Genomic DNA, 18,339 nt, shown 5'->3' with positions numbered 1-18,339 from the left:
TTGCAGTTGCCCTCTAATGGCAGTGTTCCCTGTAGATGTGCTCAATAGTTGGGAGGGTTTTGCCTATGACGTCCTGGGCTGTGTCTACTACCTTTTGCAGGGCTTTACACTCAGGGGTATTGATGTCCCCATACCAGACTGTGATGCAAATGGTCAGCACATTTTCCACCACACCTCTGTGGAAACTTGCTAGGGTTTCTTGTGTCATAACAAACTTCCACAAACTCCTGAGGAAGTAGAGGCACTGACATGCTTTCTTCACGATGCCTTCAGTGTGTTCGGTCCAGGAAAGATCCTCTGTTCTTCTGCCTCCTGTGACCACCTTCTAGCTGTCCTGATCTCTGGAGCCTCTCTTTTTAGGACCTGTCTGTATGAAGACAGAAGGAGCACAGCCAGGTTATCCGACTTGCCAAACTGCGGTCTCAGGAAAGAGCGGTAAGCCTTCCTTATCTTGGTGTAGCAGTGATTGAGTGTGCTGGGTTCTGTGGTACAGCAGGTTATATGTTGGTGGTAGTTGGGCTGGGTTTTTTTGGCATACCCTGTTTAAAATCACCGGCTAGGTCGTCTCTTGATTACTGACCACATCATGCAGCTCCGCAATTTCCTGCTTGTAGTTTGTATCCGGAGGGATCCAGTTAGAGAAATTACATAAAAATTAGCATAATCGATTATTTCTGTAAAATGGGAAAAGATACAGAAATATCAGAGCTAGGACCACTAGGCAATGAGAATGCTGATCAACCAAAGGAACTGCTCAGATTAACCATTCGAGGCACTCATATTTACAAAACCATATTTCATTATTTATTTGCATATATGAATTCTAGTCCACATTATGTATTGTCTGTTTGTATCTGTATAATGTCTGATTATTTGTCTGCGTGTTTTGCGCTGAGGACCGGAGAACGCTGTTTTATCAAGTTGTTCTTGAGCAGTCAGATGACAATAAACTTGGCTTGACTTGAAAATTATGTTGGTTGGACGCCAGGTATATTACATTCAATACGTAGTATAAATGCTTTTATATTTGTGCCTCTGAAGAACTGTCAAATAATTAAAGCAAATTCTGACCTGGTATCAGTGAGTTCCTGCTCATAGATGACACCAGAGCAGATTTTCCTGATTTCTCAGAGTGGAGCAATAAACTGGTACACTAGGCAGATTCCACAATCAGAATCTATTGCCATGAACACATCATGAAATTTGGTGTTTTGCAAACATTCATATTATAACCATCTTACAATATTATCATTCAAAAAATTAAAATAATCATGCATGAAAAGTATGGCAGTATCTTTTTCCCTATGGTAGCAGAGTGAAGAGGGCATGACCTGGGTGGTGCGGGGTCTTTGAGGAGAGAGGCTGCTTTTTTAAGACACCACCTCATGAAGATGTCCTCAATGGAGTGAAGTCTGGTGCCTGTGATGAGTTAACAACCCTCTGGAGTTTATTCTTGCCCTGAGTGTTGGCGTCTCCATACCAGGCAGAGATGCAACCAGCGAGAATGCTCTCCACGGTACACCTGTAGAAGTTTATGAGAGTCTTCGGTGACATACCAAATCTCCTCAGACACTTCACAAAGTATAGCCGCTGGCGAGCTTTCTTTGTCATTGCATCAACGTGGAGGCTCCAGGACAGATTCTCAGAGATGTTGACACCCAAGAATTTGAAGTTCTTGACACTCTCCACTACTGAGCCCTCAATGAGGACTGGGTCATGTACCCCTGATTTCCTCCTGAAATCCACAATCACCTCCTTGGTTTTACTGACATCATAGATTCAAACCAAATGTGAATGTCAACAATCATTGCACTCATGAAATTCAGGTCACTACTTCCACCATTCAGGGCAGCACAGGCGCACAGCTAGAAGGGCATTGCCTCACAACACCAGAGTCCCAGGTTCAATCCTGACCTTTGGTGTTGCCTGCATGTTCACACTTTCTCCATGACTGTGGGTGGTTTCCTCCAGGTGCCTCCAAAGATGTATGGCTTAGTAGGTCAATCCGCCACTATAAATTGTCCCAAATGTGTAGGTTAGTGGTAGAAGCTGGAGGGAGTTGGAAAGAATAGAGAAAATAAGGGATTAATGTAGGATTAGTGTAAAATGGGTTAGTGATGGTCAGCGTGAATGAAATGAATAACCTGTCAATCCAGATGTCTCACTACCAGTCACTGGTCTGCATACACATCCATTCTTGCAGCACTCACACCCCAATAAGACAACGTCCTTACAGATTTACAAATGAAAGCAGCTGATTACTTAGAGAGACTATATTTTTTGGCAAACTATAGTTGAAATACTTTTGAGTATTATGACATGGCTAAGAAAAGAAATGCAATAGGTACTATTAAAGGATGGTACTGGTTTACAGTTGTCTCTGAATGATTTACAAGATGGAACAAAGTGGTTTTCAACCACATTGGTTTTGGGCTCATGTGATCTGTGTAAAGGGGCTCCATAAAATCATTTCAGAGGTTAAAATTTAAAAAAACTGATGCAAAACCAGAGGAAAATCTTGTCTTTTAACTGGATACCCATCAGATTCCATCTAGGCACCTTGGATTAAATTTGCCCCCTGTGTGTTAAATTAATTTATTTAGTTGCATGCCTCATATTGGAAAGTCACAAGCTCAAGTCCTTGTTCCAGGAATAAGTGAAGTAACCCGGACGAATGCCAGTGGAGAAATATGCTTTTTATTATTAGATGGGTTGTTGAACCCAGGTCCTGTCTGCTAGTAAGTGATAAAGGTCCTGTGGGAATCTAAGGAAAAGCTGCACATCATCACCCACTATCAGCCTCACTACCATCTGATTCCAATTAGTGAGATCTATCTGAGTGCAAAATATTTGCTGATCTTCCTCAATGTTTGTGCAACATTGATCGATAGCAAAGTGAATCACAAATATTTTAAAATTTAAATAAACCCTATTTTTAACATAGAAACTCAAACTAATACTGATCACAGTATTTGGGGCTGCTCAGTCTTTTGTGCAACATGCAGGCAAACTGTTCTTAACAAAAAAGAATATTTATTGTTTAGTCAGCATTGCTAAAACAGAGGAAGTAGACATTATCACCAGGGAAACGTAAGAACTGCAGACAATGGCATATTGAGCAAACAATGAGAAGCTGGAGGGACCAGGCAGCATCTGTGGAGAGAAATGGTCAGTCCACGTTTCAGGTTGGGACCCTTTTTCAAAATTGCACAATGTTCACAGAAAAATGTTCACAGATTGATAGTTGCGTTTACAATATTTCAAAATGGGCATGAAGTTTGACCTTGATGCTCTATCCACGAGTCATAAATGAGCAGAAGGAAAGAAGCAAAAACCATGCTTAAAATCTTCTTTGGCTTTAAAGCACAGTGGGAAATCCTGAGATCGTGAAAGCTTCTTTTTCATTATTTTTATTGGTTTTATCAAATAAATGTTCCATAGGCGCATAACAATAAAATAATGTATTAATATGGTGGAACGCGGTACTGCAGGCATGACCTCGCTGGGCAGGGCAGGCTGGCCTGCCTTCTGTACCTGTAGCTCCTCCCCGTGAGGTCCCTAATAAAGGCCGAGAGCCCAAGTCTCCTCCTTTATAACTGCCTTGCAAGAGAGCCAGCAGCAAGTAGAGGCATGCCAAGGTTTTCTGATTAATAAAGCCTTTGACTACTTTCTTCACGTCAGCGAGTGGTCATTGATCGTGCCACAATTAACAAATCTTGTGTGGCAATACAAATAGTACTAAGACCTATTTTAAGTTAAAAAGAAAGATAAAAAGAAAAACATTGTACTAAATATCTAATTCAATCCCCTCCCTTCAGAGACCATCACAAACAGTCACTACTAAAAATTTTTTAAAGTAAGTAAACATTGGGTTCAAAATCCAAAAACTAGTTAATCTTACAAATTTTAAAAATAATTGAGAAAGGAACCCCAGAAAGAAACAGATTCATTTCAGGAGTGAAACATCTAATGTTTTCCAAAGTCAGACATGCCATCACATCGGACAACCATTGAGTGTGAGTGGGAGGGATGCCATCTTTCAATCTCATCCCTTCTAGCAATAAGGAAGGTGAGGGCAACTACATGGGATAGTATCAGACCCGTTCGTCCATTTATTCTAAAAAGAGCAAGATAAAGATTTGGAGTCAGATTAATTTTAAGAACTAAAGACAAGGTATGAAATCCCCCTTCCCAAAAATTGCAAAAAGAAGAACATAACCAGAACATATGATATAGTCAACCTTCTTCTGTTAGACATTTATCATATTGGTACGGACTTGAAGGGCCGACATGGCCTGTTTCCGTGCTGTAAACGGTTATATAGTTATATTTAGAAGAAAAGTTAGAATAGAATTTCACCAGTTGGACTTAGGAATAGTGGGTCCAGAGTACGACCTTAAATTGTAATAATAATGAGGGTCTAGCACAAAGAGAGGATGAATGCCCTCGCTTCAAAATAGAGTCCCAAATCGCTTCAGAAAATGGCTGTTGAAAACACTGTTCCCATAGATTTTTAAAATTCTGTTCCAGGAACTATGCCTAGAATTTAGAACTAATTCATAAAGGCCAGATATCATCTCTTTATAATTAGGCTTGAAAATTATAAATCATCCCTGTCATATTAGGTTCCATGTCTTCGGGGAGGTTCAAAATTAAAGTATTCAAAAAGCTCCTAACCTGTAAATTGCAGGAAATAAAATGATGTCTAGGTATTGGTGGATAGAAGCAAGATTTTGGTCAATAAAAATATCTAAAAAAGATTGGATACCTAAATTTAACCAATGGTGATAACGTCTAATCCTGAAATCTAATATGTTCTCATTCTATAGAACAGTCAGAGGGACCTTGCTGAATAAGCTTGACAAAAGGAAAGAAAGAGAAAAAAAATAAATCAAGGAGAGCAAGAGCATGAAATGTTTAATTTATTTTATAAATATGGGATACTGAAGGTGTTCCCTCTGGGAAGATGATCCCAAATCAGAAGTCTTAAACATACAAAAGTCTTAAATCCAAATTCAGGAGAACTTTGATTCTCCATCAGGTGAAATAAATGCGAAGCTCAGATCGACTACATGAAAAGAGTGTAAATGTATCTGAGGGAGAGCTTGATAAATATGAAGGAAATAGAAGAATACTCTGATAGGATTAAATGAAGTAGAAAGGGAGGGGGCCGTGTAACTGCAGATCAGTTTGGACAATTGGCATATTTCTGTACTGAGACTTAATGTGACTCCATATAAATGCAATTTGAAAGAATGTGATATACTGTATATTTCCAGTGTGGCTGAAATACATATCTGCAAATCACTGTGTGCGTTAACCACCATTGCCCTTTTATATTTAAGTCCTTCCCATAATACAGCTTAGTGTCCAAATGGATCATTAGAAAGACATTATCTTTGTGTTATTCATTTGTCACATATGAACATAGAATAGTGAATGGCTTGGCAGATGTATTTTGTACCTTTAAGAAAGAAGCATTTGGATAGTGTGGAGAAAACTCAGTTTAAGACTTCAATGAAAGAATGTGTCAAGTTGCAAGCCAACCTCCATATATTTAATTGTTCTCTATACAATTCTGAAGCAAAGTATGGCCATCAGTTACTGCCACCAATACTATGTAGACTGACAAGTGGATGTACTTGCCCAGATAAGTTTCCCAAATTTCCTGAAACTTGCAATGTCATCATGGGAATGGAATCAACAAACGTTGAGCTAATGCTTCTGCATTTCATTTTGGTATTTTGGCAGAGCTCTTCACCCATTTTAATAGATTAAAGCTTCCTCTAAACCATCAGAGACATCTGAGATGAACGCGCTCTGCATTTTAAACCACAAGGATAGCTTACTGCTCCCAGCGAGGACCCATGCCAAATAGAATGTGAGTTTGAGTATCAGTGTTGTGTTCTCAGAGAGCTAAGATCAGCGGACTTATCCTTTCACAGAATATCATGAGTTCAAAGCATTGCTTCCTTTGGTTTAAAATTCAACTTTTTTTCTTTTTTCTCACTGCATTGATGATAAAAGGTGACAGTTTGAACAACCTCCTGAGCTTTACTTGCTCTCATGAAAGAATTTCTGGTTTGGACTGAGAAATGCTGAAGAAAACTCAATCATTTTGTATTTAAAGCATGGTAACAAAAATGTAAAAAATGCATTGGTTTCCCTGAATTTATTATTCTTGTTACTTCTTTTACCTCAGTCTTTTGATGGTTGAAATGCTGGGAAGATAAGCCATAATTCCTCCTTTCTTTTACCATTCCATGACTCAGCCTCCAGGCTATCTGATCCAGATGTGGGGAAAGCACAAACGAACCTACATCGTGTCAATGAACTCCCACAAGGCTTCTCACACACCGCCACCATAACACTGATGGAAGACAAAATAAAAGCATCTACTTGGTGCCTTTCAGCCACCCTGAAGGACTTTACATCCAATGAAGTGCCTTTTTTTACTTGAGTAAATGCTTGTAATGGCACAGTCAATTTCTACAGAGTATTAAAAAGCAGTGAGGTAAAGACCAGATAATCAGTTGAAGAACAATGATGTCTCACAAAAGGAGGGAATATGTAGGTTAGACCTTTATTCTTTACAGCAAAAATGAACTGCTGGGGGTTTGGGCAGCATCTGTGGATGCAGAGGGATTCTTTCCTTTTGTTGCTGTTCACTTCCTGGGAAGTCTACAAGAACAACAAGTTATATTATTGCTGGGTTCCGTATATATGGAATAGTTGATAACATGTAAAAGTTGACCCCCCCCAAAAAAAAATCTGGTATTTTTCATATATCACATGTAAAAATTTGACCCCCCCCCCCACCTATTTTTTGGCCGCATCCGTCTGCCCAGCGGAGTTCCTGATACGCTGAACAGGGACTCATTACCTGGTCTCAGCCACCCACCCTCCCTTCCAAGCTCCCAATGTTCCAACCATAGACTTACAACCTGATCCTGGCCACCCGCCCCTCTGAGCTCCCAATGCCCCAGCCATGGACTCTCACCTAGGCCTTGGCTGCCCGCACTTCAGAGGTCCCAACACCTCGAACAATGCAGGCACTTACCGGAGTCAAAAGTAGACTAGTATACTAGTTGACCCCCTAAATTTTACCCTAAAAATTGGTTCACAAACTTTGAGTATTACACGTATATATACACGGTATCTTCAATCCCATTGCATGAATATTGAATTCCCCAATTTCAGGTACTCCCTCTGTTCCTCTCTCCTGATCCACCCAGGAACTATTACACACAAATAAAATGCTGGAGGAGCTCAGCGGGTCAAGCAGTATCCATGGATTCAAAACCTAGTCGACGTTTCAAGCCGCCATTAGGAATGTTGACTGTCTATTGTCTTCCCTGTATGCTGCCTAGCATTTTGTGACTCTCCAGTTGTCCAGCATCTACAGTCTCTCACACACACCCTTGTTTCCAATACTGGATCCAGCAGCTCATGCCAAATCCCTCACCCCTTCATACTGGCTATCTCCTCCTTATGCTCTCAGTCTTAAGACAAGGACTGAATCTGAAATGTTGCCTCGACAGATGCTGCCTGACCTGCTGAGTTCCCTAGCAGCTTGTTGTTTGCTCCACCATCTGCACATTTACAGTCTCCCACTTTATTCTTTCGAGTTTAGATCAGCAGTTTTCAACCTTTTTCTTTCCACTCACATACCACCTTAAGCATTTCCTATGCCATAGATGCTCTGTGATTAGGAAGGGATTGCTTAAGGTGCTGTGTGAGTGGAAAGAAAAAGGTTTGAAAGCCACTGTTTTAATCGTACCTCATTGACACGTTATGTGCAGGGTTCCATATCTCCAAAGGAAATGGGCCAATGACAATTTTTCTCAAGAAAAATATTTCAGTATCAATTGGGTTCAGAGCAGTGGTTCTCAACCATTTTTTCCCCACTCACACATTAGTTTAAATAATCCCTTACTAATCACAGAGCACCCATGGCACAGGGATTACTTAAATTTTAATTTTTAAAATTTAAATATACAGTGAAGTAATAGACCGTTTAGGCCCACGAGTCCATATCACCCAATTTACACCCCATTAACCTACATCCCTGGTATGTTTTTTGAATGGTTGGAGGAAACCAGAGTCCTCAGAGAAAACCCACCCAGACACGGGGAGAACGTACAAATTCTTTACACACAGCGCGGGGTTCAATTCAAGGTCCGACCCAATAAATGTGTTGCGCTAACCGCCACACCAACTGTGCCACCTAAAGTGGTATGTGAGTGGAAAGAAAAAGTTTGGAAACCTCTGGTTAGAGCTTTGGTGAGATTAGCCATGGAGTATTAAGGAAATACTTAATCATAGAGGATGTGCAGTAGAGAGTGAGAGAAATTTTAAGCTTGCAGTAAGAACAAAGATTGAGTGGACAGAGACTGTTTTCCCAGAGTTTATAAGAATGGGAAGTGACCTCATTGAAATGTACAAATTTATTAAAGGGTAGATTTGATCACTATTTGAGGAATGATTCCCCCTGGCCCAGAATAATGGATTCACAACTGAAGGAATAGGCAATTCAAAACTGAAATAAAATGAAATTTCTTCACTCAAAGGATAATGAATCTTTTGAATTCTTGACAGCAGAGCATTGTGGAGACCCTATCAATGCCTTCATTCAAAATCAAGCTTGATAGATTTTCAAATATTAGAAAAGATTATGAAATATCAGGTTAAGACAAGAAAATAGCATGGAGGCAAAGATCAGATGTGACCTTGTTGTAAGCCAGACCAGTCTTGTTGGTTGAATTATCTATCCCCATTCCTGTGGCTTTTAAATATTATTTTGAACAACAGGAAAGTTCCCATTCTTTAGTACAGTGTACTGTATATGCAGATCGGATCTCATCTTGATGATTCATCTGAAATATTCTTCAGGTCCTACGCAACAGCATCAGATTAGAATGCTTTACGAGAAATGACGTGAACTTAAAGCCTTCATGCTCTTAAATTAAAATGGCATGGAGACCTTTTTATCCATGGTTTCTCCAAGAGACAAGAGTTTGATCAGTTCTTCTGCTCAACAAAGCAGTGGACATTGGAGAATCAACTAGAGAATCAATTTTGGAGACCTGAAAGCCATGAGTCTTTTGCGGTTTAAATTGTCATCATAGTTCGAGATCAAGAATTACTTCAACATGAAATTACATGTCTTTTACTGCAAGCAATGAGTTCCTGACAAAATGGTAGAAATCAATGGCTCTGAAATGTGGAGTAGTTAAGAGAGCAGTCTGGTAATAAAAACTAGATGTCAATCAAAGTGCAGATCCAAAAATAATCCTCTAAAACTTCTTGAGAAGCAAATCAGACATTGAACTAGAATATACGTCGAGATAAATTAAACCATCTGCAGTTAAGTGGAAAAATTAATGAAAGATAAATGAGAAACTCACAATTGACAAGTGAACCTGCTCACATGCTGGCAAACTCCATTAAGGTCAAGGATTTTTGATGAGCATGAATGGCCTCCAAATATGCAACATATATGAGAAATTACGTAAAAAATATCAGTCCAGTCACTCTCAATAAGTTGTATATCACTGATAGAAAACTGGGGTAAGTTGTCTGATTTAAGACCATAAATCTTCATTGTAATGCAACAATAGATCTTTACAGACATTAGGAATGAGGTAGATGTTCAAAAGAAATCATAAAATACAAAGAAAGGATGGCTGAACATTAAAGAGTATTGTAATTGAACAATGCCATGCGCAAAAGTGCTGGAGAATCTCAGCAGGCCACGCAGCCACCCTTGGAAGTAAAGGGTATCCAAAGTTTCAGACCTGAGAGTGCTGGATTACAGCAACTACACTGAGTATATGGCAAGAGCAAGTGCTTCAATAAAGTAATCACTCTGTCTTAGATTTTTCTCAATTCGAATAAACAACAAAAGCGGAAAATGTGGGACAGAAAGTCGTGCATCATGCATTACATTCATGCAACTGATGGCAAAGTTAGAAAGGTTGTGGATGTTGTGAATCTGAAGTCGAAGAAGAAAATGCTGGAGCTACTCATCATGACAGGCAGCATCTTTGGAGAAAGAGGCAGAAATACGCTGGCGCAAGGCAAGACTGGATGGGTGAGAGATGATCAGTACAAGTTTCACAGGCTGAAGGACCTGATCCCCCATGCTGCATAATTTTAACATGTGGATATGAATCTTGTACAGAACACAACAATGCACAAAACTACTGTTGTTTATTGTAAAAATGGGATTTTATAAATTGCATGCAAATTACATCAATGTGTTCTTCATATTGTGTACATTTGTCTGCAGTATAAATTTACAAGCCCTATTGAACAAGATTCCTTTCTGGAAAGCCACAAAGTAACTTAAAGAAAAGTAGCTTTAAATCTGGCATCAAACCTTTTCTTTTTCAATATTTTATTGGATTTTACAGAAATAGTACATAAGTAAAAGCCATTAATCAAGGGTAATATATATAAAAAGGAATATACTGAAAAAGACAGTTCTATAAGAAGAAAGTTTAAAAAATATTATTTATAAACTCAATATCAAAACAATCAAACAGAAAAAAAGTAGCAAATACTTAAACAATTACAGCATATGGCTAGTTGAACAAGATTTAAAAAAAATAACTATTATACTCTACTACAAATCCTTACTCCTTCCCTTCTGAAGTTTTATGGTAAGTACATCTAATTCCACAACCATTAAAAGAAACCACAAACTCACAAAGCATATCTGGCATCAAATCTAAGCAAGATATTGAGGTAGCCTCCTGGAAACATGAACTGATTTATTGAAAATCATACATTTTCTTAAAACACTGCTCTGCTAGATTCATGTTTTGGTGTTTTGTCCCAACCACCTTGTTCAATGGAAAGCTGACATCTAATTGTTGGCAACCAGTTCCCACAGGTCAAGCAACATTCCCTTATTGGAAGTCACAGTTATCCAAAGTGGATCGCTGTACCAAGAAAATCATTTGTCATAGCAGTATTCAGATCGAGTCCACGCTGCTGAAGATCCAGCTGCGCTGGATGGGTCACGTCTCCAGAATGGAGGACCATCGCCTTCCCAAGATCGTGTTATATGGCGAGCTCTCCACTGGCCACCGTGACAGAGGTGCACCAAAGAAAAGGTACAAGGACTGCCTAAAGAAATCTCTTGGTGCCTGCCACATTGACCACCGCCAGTGGGCTGATAACGCCTCAAACCGTGCATCTTGGCGCCTCACAGTTTGGCGGGCAGCAGCCTCCTTTGAAGAAGACCGCAGAGCCCACCTCACTGACAAAAGGCAAAGGAGGAAAAACCCAACACCCAACCCCAACCAACCAATTTTCCCCTGCAACCGCTGCAATCGTGTCTGCCTGTCCCGCATCGGACTTGTCAGCCACAAACGAGCCTGCAGCTGACGTGGACTTTTTACCCCCTCCATAAATCTTCGTCCGCGAAGCCAAGCCAAAGAGATTCAGATTAATTATCACCAGCATATTTACTGAAAATGATTCCAGAATTTAACAGGAATTTTCTCAGACTAGCATTGCACCATATTCCTGTAGTCTGTAGTAGTGTATAGCTCTCAGAAAACTGCAGGAGAATTTCATTGTTTTAAGTCACGGTGAAGGTGCCCAGGAAAAATATTATATTTCTTTCCATCCTGTCATATTGAATCTAACATTGGACAGTTTGAGCATGGAACAGGGAATCCTGAACATAATCCTAGTTTCTCTCCCAGAACCGGGAGTCTTCACAAGTAGCATCTTGTTAAGGCAGCCGCAAAGCATTTCCAGTGGGCAGTATTAAGTTAAACCACATGGCACAGGCCGTGTTTCCTTTTTCCTTGAGAAAGCCAGCAGATGCAAATCCTAATTCCCAGCTCAAGCCAAGTGACAGCCAAGAGGTGGGAGTTTTTAATTCCAAAAGACGATCAGAGAAAATAAATGTAACAGTTTAGGTAACTGTGTGGTACAAATTCACCAAAGAATGTGGTTATCTAAACCCCAGAGCAAGCAACTGCTGCATACTGGGTCACAGTGAATCCATGCAGCATGGAAACATAATATTGCTTGAATCACACTTGGAAGAAAACTGACAGAGAATTCATACTGTTCACACATTCAGGACAACAAAAATACGAATGAAATGTTGCAGTTTTAAAATGTAATAAACTGAACTTCAGTCTGGCACAAGAACATAAGAAATAGCAGTACGAGTAACCCACTCCGCTGTATGAGCTTGCTCCATCTTAATATCCAGAAACCCATCAATGGTTGAAATAATTCAGTGACTCCATAACCCATTCACTTTTCTCCGAGTTAAGAATAATCTCATTAAGGACCTTGAACTGATTCTGTGAATTCTGGTCCTGGACTCTCAGCTGTGCAAAACATTAATCCCTGCGCACGGCCCGCTGAACCCTGAGACAATTTTGTAAGTTTCAATAAAATCTCTTCTAAAGTTCACTGAGTAAAGTCCACTGACTATCCAAGTAAAACCAACCCTTAAGCTGTGATAGATGAATATTTGCTGTGCTGACACCATGACAAGTATATCTTATGAATCACTGTACACAATACACCAGATGCAGACTCACTAAGATATTTATTTGCAGTGAGACATCTTTAATCCATTACTCAAATCTATTCATAATAAAGGCCTACGTAATATTTTCCTGCACATGCCTGTTGATTTTCAATGACGTATGCAGGTCCCTTTAAACATAAACAAATCTAACCTGTTAGCATTTAAAAAGGCACTCCACTTTTCGGTTTTATGCACATATCACCTACATTTTTCCATCCAATATTACCACCGCCAAATATTAACCATCATGAGTTAAAGACACCCTCACTTTGTTTCAATTCAATGGTGATTGAGTAGATTGTGTACTCTGTTCCATGGCAAGTTTGTTTGCTCAGCTCCACTCAGAATGGTTAAGAGAACCCACTACTACAATTTCGCTCAGAACCATAATGAACTTGAGTGTAATGTGGCCCATTACCTTTACCTGGGTAAGCTAGCGAGGAAATAGATTAATCGAGCCTATAAGATGATTTTCACCTCCACTTACTTTCATAGAAATTAAAGCAATTTGAATCACCATTCTAGATATAAATAGATTCTAATTTAATATTAATACCTAGCTTTTTGCTCAGGTAGTTTTTTTTAAAAAATACACTGAATCCACACCCTTTCAGGTTCCAGAGCTCCACCACTTGAGTGAAATATATTTTAATCAAATTTCCTCTCATCTCTCTCAATACTAGATCTCGTGATGCAATAGCTCTAATAATCTATGACACTGGATGCTGGTCCCTGGACTGAGAGTTATAGGTTTCCCTGAAGAAAACCATCTCATCCTAATCATTCTTTCATCACTACCTTAATTTCCCAGCCAAGGATTATATCCTTGTATATACCCTCTTCACTTCATTTTGTGTTAAGTATCATTCATTCCATTGAACCATAGAACAGTACAGCACAGAAACAGGCCCCTTCAGCCTGCCTTGACTGCGCTGAACAATTTTTTGCCTGGTCCCACTGACCTGCATCCTTCATAGCCCTCCATACCTCTCCCATCCTCTCATCCTTCTATGCTTCAATTCTTCTTAAAAATGTTAAAATTGAGTCTGAATTCACCAATTCACCTGACAGCTCATTCAACAGACCCAACACTTTCAGTGTGAAGAAGTTCCCCTTCATGTTCCCCCTAAAATGTCCACATTTTACTCTTAACCTATGTCCTCTGGTTTGAACCTCACCTACCTACAGTGGAAAAAGCCGACCTACATTTATTCTGTCTAACCCCCTCATAATTTTAAATACCTCTATCAAATCTCCCCTCATTCTTCTAAGTTCCAGGGAATAAAAGTCCTAACTTGTTTAATCTTTCCCTGTAACTCCATTCCTGAAGTCTGGATAGCATTCTAGTAAATCTTCTATGAACTCTTCCTATCTTATTGATATATTTCCTGTAGTTAGGTGACCAACACTGCAGATAATACTCCAAATTTGGCCTTAACAATATCTTATACAACTTTAACATAACATCCCAATTCCTATCCCCAATAGTTTGATTTCTGAAGGCCAACATGCCAAAAGCTCTCTTTACTACCCTATCCACCTGTGTTGCCACTTTCAGGGAATATGTTTCTGTATTCCCAGATCCTTCTGTTAAACCGCTCTCAGGGAATTCTTTAGAACATAGAGCATATATCATAGAACACTACAGCACAATACAGGCCCTTCAGCCCTCAATGTTGTGCCGACCCATATATTCCTTAAAAAAAGTACTAAGCCCTCCCTAACCCATTACACTTTATTTTTCTTCCATCCATGTGCCTGTCTAAGAGTCCCTAAATGCCCCTAATGTTTCAGCCTCTGCCACCATCCCTGGCAAGGAATTCCAGGCACACACAACTCTCTATGCAAAAAACTTACCCCAAGTGTCTCCCCAAAACTTCCTTCACTTTTTACACAGGTCCTCTGGTGTCTGGTATTCCTGCCCTGGGAAACAGGTGCTGGCTGTCCACCCTCTCTATGCCTCTCATAATCTTGTAGTCTTCTATTAAGTCTCCTCTCATCCTTCTGTGCTTCAAAGTAAAAAATCACAGCTCTGCTAACCTTGCCTCACAAGATATGCTTTCCAATCCAAGTAACATCCTGGTAAATCTCCACTGTATCAATCCATAGCTTCCACATCTTTCTTGTAATGAGGTGACCAGAACTGAACACAATTCTCTAAGTGTGGGCCCATCAGAGATTTGTAGAGTTGCAACATGATTTCTTGGTTTTTCCTTCCAAAGTGCAACATCCCACACTTGTCTGCATTAAGTTCCATCTGCTATTTTCTGTCCCATTTTTCCAGCTGGTCCAGATCCCTCTGCAAGCTTTTAATACCTTCTTTACTGTCCATAATGCCTCCAAACTTAGTGTCATCTGCAAACTTGATAATTCAATTTGCCACATTATCATCCAGATCATTGATTGAGATGACAAACAACAATGGTCCCCAGCACCAATCCCCGAGGCACACCACTAGTCACAGGCCTCCAATCTGAGAAGCAATCATCTCTGGCTTCTGCCGTCCATCCACTGTCAAATCCAGTTCACTCCTTCATCATGAATACCTAATGTATGAACCTTCCTGATTAACCTCCCACGTGGGACCTTGTCAAAGTGCTTTACTGAAGTTCACGTTGACAACATCCACAGCCTTGCTTCATCAACTTTTCTGGTAACGTCCTCAAAAAACTCTGTAAGATTGGTTAAACATGACCTACCACGCACAAAGCCATGTTGACTGTCCTTAATCAGTTTCTGGTGATCAAAATAATTGTATATCCTATGTCTTAGAACACTTTAAATAATTTACATACCACTAACGTCAGGCTCACTGGCCTATAATTTCCATGGTTACATTTGGAATCTTTTTTAAACAATGGAGCAACAATCCTATGGCCCACACCGTGGTTAAGGGCATTTTAAATATTTCTGCCAGAGCCCCTGCATTAGCTTCCCTCAAGGTCCAATGGAATATGTTGTCAGGGTCTGGGGATTTATCCATCCTTATTCACTTTAAGACAGCAAGCACTTCTTCCTCTTTAGTCTGCATAGGTTCCTTTACTTCACTGCTTGTTTTCCTTACTTCCCATGACTGTGTTCCCATTTCCTGAGTGAATACTGATAAAAGAAACATTTAAGATCTCCCCCGTCTCTCTTGGCTCCATACATAGCTGACCACTCTAATCTTCAAGGGGACCAATTTTGTCCCTTACTATCCCTTTGTTCTTAATATACCTGTAGAATCCCTTAGGATTTTCCTTCACATTGTCTGCCAAAGCAACCTTATGTCTTCTTTTAGTCTTCCTGATCTCTTTCTTGAGGTTTTTCTTACATTTTTTGTACTCCTCAAGTACCTCATTTAATCCATTTTAACTTTACCTATTATACACCTCTCTCTTCTTCCAAGCCAGATCCCCAATATCCCTCAAAAACTAAGGTTCCCAATGCCTGCTAACCTTACCTTTAATCCTGATAGGAACATCTGTACTCTCAAAATTTCTCCTTTGAAGATCTTCCACTTACTTTACACATCCTTTCTCATTTCCTCAAAATAGCACATTCTCCAATTTGGAATTTCAACCAGAGGCCCAGACCTATCCTTCTCTATAACTAATGTGAAATTCATGTCATTATGATCAATGGACCCAAAATGTTCGCATTTGTACACATACTTCTGTCACCTGTCTCGTTCCCTAATAGGAGATCCTGTATTACACTCTCTCTAGTTGGTCCCTCTATTTATTGATTTAGAAAACTTTCCTGAATACATTTGACAAACTCCAAGCCATCCAGCCTTTTATAGAATGGGAGTCCCAGTCAATATGTGAAAAATTAAAATCTTCTACTATTACAGCCTTGTTTCCTGCAGTTGTCTGCAATCTGTCTACAGATTTTCTCTTCCAATTCTTGTTGACTATTTGGTGGTCTATAATACAACCCCATGAGTGTGGTCATATCTTGCCTGTTCCTCAGCTCCACCCATATAGTCTCAGTAGATGAGTCCTCTGGTCTGTCCTGCCTGTCATGTGGTCACACGGTACTGTGACTGGGACCTAACAAATTCAAGCATGTTCAATAAAACCCTTAAGATTAAGTGTGAAAGTGAATAAAAGTTGGTTCACAAGCTATCAAGGTATACCACAGTGGGACACAGAAGCTGCAGCAATGTAATCGTTATATAGGATAGTTCCTTGTGTTGCATTGGTAGTCCTGTCTTAAGAATTCAATAATCATTGCAATAGTCCAAGTGAGCAGCAAAATTCAAATGCAGAGTATTTCCTTGCAGTAAAATCACTTGATACTGAGATTTAAAGGTAACAGAGGCATTTTACCTCTTGGACACTAGTGCATTCAGAGAGAACAGTTTTCCAACTTCTGAAACCCTGTCTTTGATATCGAAAGATAAAACATGTCTGTATTTTATCAATTGATGTTTTGGCAAAGCCCGCACAACAGATGTGTTTTTGAGCTTGCAGGCTTAGTAAGAGTGTGACCAATGGCTTCCACATTGGAACATTTGTCTTGTGATGTGGGGGGTTACAAACAAAGCTGTATGACCCTCTATTGAGATTGGTGTGCACTCGTCATGCAAAGTGAGCATTAGGTTTTCATTATTTTGACCTGTCCAACATTAATACTTGGAGGTAATTTTTTTTGTCTCACTTCATCATTATTCAGGTGGAAACTTGATGGAAATGAGATAAAAACCCATCCCAAAAATATCATCATCTCCTACTATCTATTCCCTATTTCACTTACCTCCCACTTGATTTTTGGAATTAATTTTCCAAACCCCGATGTACAATTCATCAAGATCAATGTCTTGTGGTGTTATGAGAGAATGTGATATAATTGTGAACTTTGCCATTTAAAGTGAATGTAACAGAAATAATAAAGTGTTAACTAACTGTTTGTGTGTGAAGGAAAACATGTTTAATGTTTTGCAGAAGAAAGAATGCAAAGGCCTCATCAACTTACGAAAAAGGAAATCCTGCTGCTCTGCTCCTCCCAAGGCGTCATCCCCACAATGGGACCACCAGATTGCCCACGCATCCTCACCATTGAGTGTTCAGTTCTAAACAAATAACAGAAGGCAGTCGGAAATTCCACAATAAAGAAGGACAATTACTAAATTCATTCTTGTCATCAACATCAACCTAGTCATGAAATTGACTCAAAAACATCACTATTATCTCAACAACTCACTTCCCACCACCCCTATCCAGGACATAGAGAAAATAGTTTACTCTAGTCATTTCAGGTCATCTTTATTTGTCATTCTCACACGGTAAAGATGAGATAGTGTTTCTCCAGGACCATGGAGCATATTTACATAAATATAGGTTAGAATAAAGTTCAACACATTTAAAATATTAAGATGTATACAGAACCTATCCCCATTGTTCTGGGAGTTCAGGAGTCTGATGGCTTGGGGGAAAAACCTGTTGCCCAATCTGGATATAAAGTCCTGAGTGCTGCAGTACCTTCTACTAGATGGCAGAAGGGAGAACAGTTTACGTGAGGGGTGTGTGGAGTCCTTCACAATGTTTATTGCCTTTCACCTGCATTGAGTGTTGTAGATGTCCTTCATGATAGGACCAATGGTCTTTTCCGCTGTCTTCACGATCCTCTGCAGGGTTTTGTGGTCCGAGGAGATACAGCTTCCAAACCAGGTGGTGATAAAGTTGCACAGGATCTTCTCAATACATCCTCTGTAGAATGTAGTGAGGATGGAAGGTGGGAGATGAATTTTCCTCAGTTTTCGCATGAAGTAGAGGCGCTGCTGAGCTTTC

At 39.7% G+C, this 18,339-nt stretch overlaps 1 long non-coding RNA gene across 1 annotated transcript; it reads left to right on the top strand.

Annotated features, from left to right (window-relative positions):
• The first annotated feature begins 3,112 nt into the window (after positions 1-3,112).
• LOC138739773 (uncharacterized) lies at positions 3,113-17,694 on the top strand. Its single transcript, XR_011342408.1, has 3 exons — positions 3,113-3,185; positions 5,752-5,881; positions 17,494-17,694. It is a non-coding gene; the product is annotated as an uncharacterized lncRNA (long non-coding RNA).
• Positions 17,695-18,339: the final 645 nt, after the last annotated feature.

This window comes from Narcine bancroftii, chromosome 7 (genome assembly GCF_036971445.1).
Source record: "Narcine bancroftii isolate sNarBan1 chromosome 7, sNarBan1.hap1, whole genome shotgun sequence".
Taxonomy (NCBI): Eukaryota; Metazoa; Chordata; class Chondrichthyes; order Torpediniformes; family Narcinidae; genus Narcine; species Narcine bancroftii.
This window is presented reverse-complemented; position numbering and strand designations above follow the sequence as displayed.